Source organism: Diospyros lotus, chromosome 12, assembly GCF_014633365.1.
Source record: "Diospyros lotus cultivar Yz01 chromosome 12, ASM1463336v1, whole genome shotgun sequence".
Taxonomy (NCBI): Eukaryota; Viridiplantae; Streptophyta; class Magnoliopsida; order Ericales; family Ebenaceae; genus Diospyros; species Diospyros lotus.
Window position 1 is genome coordinate 9933203 of NC_068349.1, and position 7530 is coordinate 9940732.

The following is a 7530-nucleotide window of genomic DNA, read 5'->3' on the forward strand; positions in this document are numbered from 1 at the left end:
ATATAAACGAGCTATATAAAAAATTAAAAAAAATTATTAAAACTTTTCAATTAATTTACATCATACAAATCATGCAAATTTTAATACCAAAATAATGTCCTAAATGGTTCATACATGGTGTAACTAATATCTAAATTTATACAATACTGATACCATGATATATAATTTAAATAATTTTGAATATAATCACGAACATGCCATGAATAAGTTTCTTGATTTTTTCTTACCATCTATTCATATATAAGAAATTGTGTGCAATGATTATTAGAGATCTCAAAACCTCTGTAGCCATCATCACTAGTCTTTAAACTCATGGATTTAAAAGTGGTTGAAATGTTATCTTCATTGGATGATAACATCCATAATTGCATTTTATGGATTCTCCTTGTATAATCCTTATCGATAGTCCCTATGCTTGGACCCTCAACTCTACACTTATGGTCTTCATCATTTGTGTAATGAGTGTATTGTTCTTTACAAGTAAATGGGCTCAATGACACACTTGTATCAGTATCGTTTCTTTGAGTAAAAGCATAATTATTTCCTCTACTATCATCATTATCATTATCGCCATCACTATTATCACCATCATCAACACCATTGCCTTCATTATGAATTCCATCAATATGATCATCTTGATTGAAGTTAGTTGTGGACCTGCACACCTCTCATCGCATTGCGATGTTACCAGTATCTTCATTACCAATTCCATCAATATGATCATCTAGATAAAAACTAGTTTTGGACCTACGCATATTTCCTCACATTCCCATGTCCCATGGAACACCTCTACTACTACTCGTAATCTCTTCTGATAACACCTAGTCAATATTTTATGGAATATGAATAATAAAATACTTGACTACTAAAATGCAATATGAATAATTATATTCTTAATGAGAATGAGATTTCTCAAGTGGATTGAAAACTTATTTTATTTATTTGATAAAATCTTAACAAATTCTTATTTGAAAAACTTAAATTTCACTTTTCATTTATAAAAAATTATTCGTTATTTCCTAGATATTCTACGGTTATTTTATAATATTTTCTTAATATTTTGTAAAATTTATACTACAAGTTCACGGAAAGGATATTTTACGAAAATACCGCGAATATTTCAAGATATTTTAACAGATAAGAGATTTCACCCTCTATCTATATCAATACCCCTGATTTATGAAAATATCGATGAAAGTATTACTGAAATCATGAATATTTTAAATTATGGGCAATTGACGTTTCCTTTGCTTATGTCTCTCCCTCACATGCTGTAAGGAGCAAAAAGCATGAAAAAAATATGAAAAGTATAATATTTTATTATTATTAAAAATTTTATTTAAAGTTTTTATTTTAATGAAATATATATTTACTGAAAGTTGAACGTTATATTCACTTTCTAATTTTTTTTATATTCTTAACGTCTAATAACTTAAAAGGTAAAGAAAATTTATTTAATGATGATTTAAAATTAAAATTTTTAATTAATTCAACAATTAAGATCTTGCATTCGAAATGTTGCTTACACAATCAAAATGATATTTTGTACCCTCCCAATTAACAATTTTAGAATAAAAATTTAAATTTACATATTATTTATGTGTATATTTACGAACCTCCAAGACTATTTTAATTGAAAATGAAAATTTTAATTGTATTGATATTTCATATTATTTTATATTTCATTGTTTATGCAATATTTTGATTATATTAATAATTCAGTTTTAACATATATTAATTTTTTTTATTTATGTATAAATATACACAAAAATAATATGTAAATTTAAAATTTTGTTCTAGAATCATTAATAGGAAGGGTTTCATTATAAAAAGGAGTCAAAATTTTAATTTTAAATCACTAAGTAATTTTTTATTACATTTTAAATTATTAGGAGTTGATAATATAAAAAATATTAGAAAGTGAATATAATATCAAACTTTCAGTAATATATGTAATATATGCTACATTCTAATTGAGTTTCCGGAGACCGTGTGAGCAAGAAATGAAAAATATATGTAAATTAACAAGTGAATTTAATGTATCTTTGTTTTATTATTACAATTATTAAACTTTAATTTTTGCTAAATTCAGTCTCCCTTGATTTTTTTTTACCAAATTCTGTTAGAAAGTAAACGATGTAATACTCAAAATTTTAGATAAATTATAAATATTAAAATTTATTTTTAATTCAATTAATTAAATATAATTGGTTGAGTGCTTAAATTAGGATTGTGTTAAGTCAACGTGACACCAACTCAACGACCCCGTGCCTGGGTCATGCTCACAAGTAAGTTTGATATTGTTTATCTAGTAAAACCTGACTACTTATGTCCTCGTTGTATATTTAGACAGTATTTATTAATTAAAATATGAGTTAGAAAAAGTGAGGTATATAAAATATTTAGAAAAAAATAGTTTTTATTACATCTATTAAATTTATCTGACAATTCTTAAAAAAGAAGTTACATAACTTCTTATTTGATATTTTTTAGATAAATTTATTTTTTCTTTTCAGATAAATTTATCTTAGATTTTATAGATAGGAAAAAATGACTCATATACCCCTTAATGTATTTTTAAAAAAATTAATTAATAATCTAATAAAAATTAAAATATTAATTTAAATGTCATCTAAATCTAATATTAGATCATATCACTAATATTCCAGTCCTTAGAATTTGAAAAAATGGAACACTCTTTTTTGATGACTATGATTGAAATCTACTTAAGGCAACTATTCTCTCAGTCCATCGCTAATCTTTCTTGAACAGAGTTGGCGATTTCATGTCTAGGATAACTTATATTTTCTCAAGATTAGTATCAATTCATTTTTGCATTATCATATACCCTAGGAATTTATTTAATTAGACTTTGAATGAGCACTTGCTAGGGTTAGTCTCATATTACATTTTCTAAGCACTTCAAATACTTAGGATTTCATGTTTAGGATAACTTGTATTTTCTCAATATTAGTCTCGATTCCTTTTTTCATTATCATATACCCTAGAAATTTATTTAATCATACTTTGAATGAACACTTGCTAGGGTTAGTCTCATATTACATTTTCTAAGCACTTCAAATACATAGCAAGTTTCATCGCATGTGACTTAGTTTTCTTACTTTTAGTGATCATATCATCAATATACACCTCCATGGTATTTTTCAAGTCCTTAAAGACCTTGCTAACCATTCTTGATATGCAACTTTTGTATTTTTTATCCTGAAAGGCATAACCTTGTAACAATAGATGTCTTTTTTAGTAATAAATGTTATTTTCTCCTCATCTGACTAGTACATCAAGTAGGCAATAAGCTAACTTTATTTGGAAACTATTTAAGTTTTAATCGACTAAAGTTCAAGTCTAGTCAACCAAACTCCTTTAGTGGGCTCAATTGACCAAATGTTCTAGAATTAAAATCACTAATTTTCTCTATATATCAAGTTGTCCAAATAAATGATGTTAGTCAACTAAAAGAAAACATAATATATCTCATCTTTTTAGACACTTAGTTTAATTGACTAGATAAAAGTTATGGTCAACTAAATGACCCTAATATACCTTAGGACCATCTAACAAAGCCAGATTGGTAAACCAAATCATCACAAAATATTTTTTATTTTCTCAAGGAGTTTAGTCAATCACACGTGAGCTTTGGTCGACCAAGTAATATCTATCTAAATGATTTTCTTCTAAAAACCTTAACTAACTTTTCTCCTTTATTTATTAGTGTTCTCAATCACTTTAATAATCTATCTAAGGCCTTTCTACCCAATTTTTTTAAGGTCAATCATATTTTCTCTTTTGTAACATAAGACAAAAACTAATTTTCCTATTTATCATTAATGTCTTTCACTTAAACATGATGAGACAGTTTGCCTTTTTATTTTTATTTAAAATACTATTTATTTTTGGAGCTGCTTTTTTTTTCTAATACTTATTGGACGCCCCATTACTCGATCCCATGATTCTAGCAGAGGATGTAAATCAAGAAATAGTAGCAACAAAAGTTCGAACACTAGCACATCGTAAATGTGAGAACGAAAAACCTTTTTTTATGCTCACCCTAACCACTGGGCTATGCCCCCTATAGGCCTTTTATAGCCTATTTTGCTATTATATAAAGATGTTTATCTCTTAAACATATTTTCTTTTACAAATCTATGATTTCTTTACATGTTGTATATATAATGCAACCTGGTTTCTTTTTTTGAGTAATCATTTTTGAGCTATGTTTTTAATAAAGAAGAAAAAAGGCCTTCTACTTAGGGAAATATGTTATAATTGTATAGCAATGACACCATAATTCAAGAAAGGGGTGAATAGGGTTATTTTAAAAATTTAATTGAACTTGAAATCTTCTTTATTGAAAAATAAAATTTTGATGTAAATAAATGAGATTTTAGAAAAATAAGCATGTGATTTAGTTAACAAGATAATTGAGATTTTATATTTCATTGTCTTGAATATTTATACTTAAATAGTTTTATTTATTTCTCTTTCTCACAAAGGCTTTACATTCATAGCGTATTAAATTGCTTCCAAGTCTTGTAATTATTTTGAGAGATTTTATATCTAAGAGATTCATCTTTTAGAAAAAAAATTAAATAATTTTTTATGCATATTAAAATTACTTAAAAAATAATTTTAGTGAAAAAAAATATATTTGGAAATACATACACTATTAAAAAATTTTATAAACTAATCCAAAATAATTTGATATTTCAATTTGTATATTTATTCAAAATATTATTTTAAATTTTAAAAATTAATTACTAATTAAATAGAGGAAGTTAGCTCAACATTTTGGCATTAGATATTATTTATACTTAAATAGTAATTTGGAGCACCGACTATTAATAAAATAATTTTATTATCAAAATACAATTATTTTTCATATAAAAATGTTCACATTTCAAACCAATATTTGACCTTACTTATTGAGCTCTCTGTGCATTTAAAGATTAAGGTACTCAAGTGTAAAAGATTTGTGGCCAAAAATTATTTTTCTTTGTTTCAAGATTAAAAGAATTGCAAATCAGTTACTTGTATTTTACTCCATGTGAGGTGGTCCCACTTTATGAGGTATTAAATTGCTACAAGTGTGATTTTGTTAGCAACGTTATTTGTGATCTCGATTGTAACTGTTGTACAAAAGTTAGAGTTATTTCTTCTATTTTTAGTGAAACCTTCAAGTTTTTGAACTTGAAAAGAAATGACATAAATCCTTAAAGCCGTACCTTTATAAAAATATTGTGTATTGATTATGCTTGATTGTTGAGATTATTATAGCTAAGCCCTATCTATTTATCAGTAAATCAAATACTAAACTTGTTTTAAGAGCTAATAACTTAGTAAAAATTATTATAAACTTAAAATTTAATTCACCCGCTCTTTGAGTTATTTTTCGAGAGACATTGTGTAATCAATCAAATCCTAAGTATCAAAAGTGTTAAGCTCAAAGATAGAATAATAAGATTTTGATAATAATAAAAATATTTTTATTAAAAATATATATATTTATTTTTTTTGTGAAGTAAAAATGCTTTTCATAATTTTGTATCTTAATTCGACTGGTGATTTTGTTTAAGTTGACTGAAATAAGATAGTAAGTTGGTATTTAATTTTGCGTAAGTTCAGTCGACCTAAGATTAACTTCATTTGACCTAAGTTGTATAAAAGATTTTTGGACAACTTAAATTGATCGAAATGGCAACTTTAGTTGACCAAAATTGCCTAGAAGGGTGGTCTCTAATCTTAGGTTAACTGGCCTTTCAACTGAAATTGTGCATAAAGTTGTTGAATGACTTAAGTTGATCAAAGTGACACCTTTAATCGATTGAATTCCAACTAGAGGTGTCAAAAGGGCCGGGCGGCCCGCGGGCCGCCCGGCCCAGCCCGTTACTGTTCATACGGGCCGGGCCGGGCTGGGCCAAAGAAATTGGGCCCACGGCCCGGCCCGTCTAAGGACCCGGCCCGGCCCGGCCCGTGGCCCGTTGGGCCCTTATGGGCCGGGCCCATGAGGCCCTTATGGGCCAGTAAGGCCCTTACTCATTTTTTTTTTTAATTTTGTTATTCTTAGGTAATTATTGATATTGGATGCTAAAAAATTTAATTTCGCAATATATATAAATAATAACCATCAATTAATTTATTTAAAATTTTTAAGTTAAATTTTTTATATATTTAAATTATAAATAAACATTCTCCTTTTTATACGTACATTATTTTTCATATCAATTCACAACAAAAATTATAAGGCATATAGAATTTTGAAATATAAAATAATGAAATAATATTTAAAACTTAAGAATTAAGATAGAAAATATTTAAAAAAAATAAATTAATTTTTATATATGTATTATTTTGATATTTATATATGTATATATTATATGTATTATTTTTAAAAAAATTATTTAAAAAAAAAGGGCCGGGCCCACCGGGCCCGGCCCACTAGGCCCTGTGGGCTAAGGGCCTGGCCCGGCCCTCTAGCCCACAGGCTGGCCCGGCCCAGCCCGGCCCGGCCCTTTTGTAGGGGGGCCGTGGGCCGGGCCGGGCCCTATCAATTATAAAAGGGCCCGGGCCCGGCCCGACCCGTTTAAAAAGCCAGTGGGCCGACTCGGGCCGGCCCTTTTGACACCTATAATTCCAACAGTCATTTATGTTTCTTTTTATTTTCTACACCTTTTTTCTGTTACTCATTCAAAAATGAATTTATATAAATATCTTTCTTCTTATACTTTAAAATCATACTTTGATACGTATTTTCTCTACTCATACAAAAAGTGAAATCTCTTTTTGAAGAAAATGTGATTTGACTTCAATTTTATAAATTTTGATTTTGTTGTCTAACTCTCATAAACTTTTTGTAGTAAAAAATTTATGGCTAATTTTGTTATCAGATTGTCTTCTCAGAGTTCTTTGATTGAATTTTTGAACAATATATATATATATATATATATTTTTTTTTGATATGTTTGTAAGCAAAGATACCCAAACTTATTGAAGTCTGAAAAGCTTGAAGATTTTTTTTTCAAAATTTCAAATTTGTCTTTTGCCTCACTTTGTAACAACTAGTTTTCTGAAATATGTATATTTATAAGATAGGTTTAGAAGTTAAATATGGAGAACAAACTATTGAAAGAATATTCAAACAAGAGTGAGAAAATTCAAAGTACTGAAAGTGTACTAGCTGGTGGAATTTTTAACATTGATAAATTATTTGAAATTATCTTTAGTTGAAAGTTTATTGTTTTATTCACTTGTTATGTGAAGGGTTTGTATTTGCTAGCAGTGCACTAATAATTCTTCCTTAAGCAAATGATTATATGTTAGTTCTAACTTCAATTAAAAGATAATATTATATTTTTCTAATGAAACCTCAAACACAATCTTGAAAGAGATGACATGGCTCTTTAGAGTCAAATATCTATAAAAATTCTCATCTTCCTTGTAGTTATTTGATTTAAGTGTTCTTATTCTTGTTGTAATCACCAATTATCAATATTACAATTTAAGAATTTTCAACAA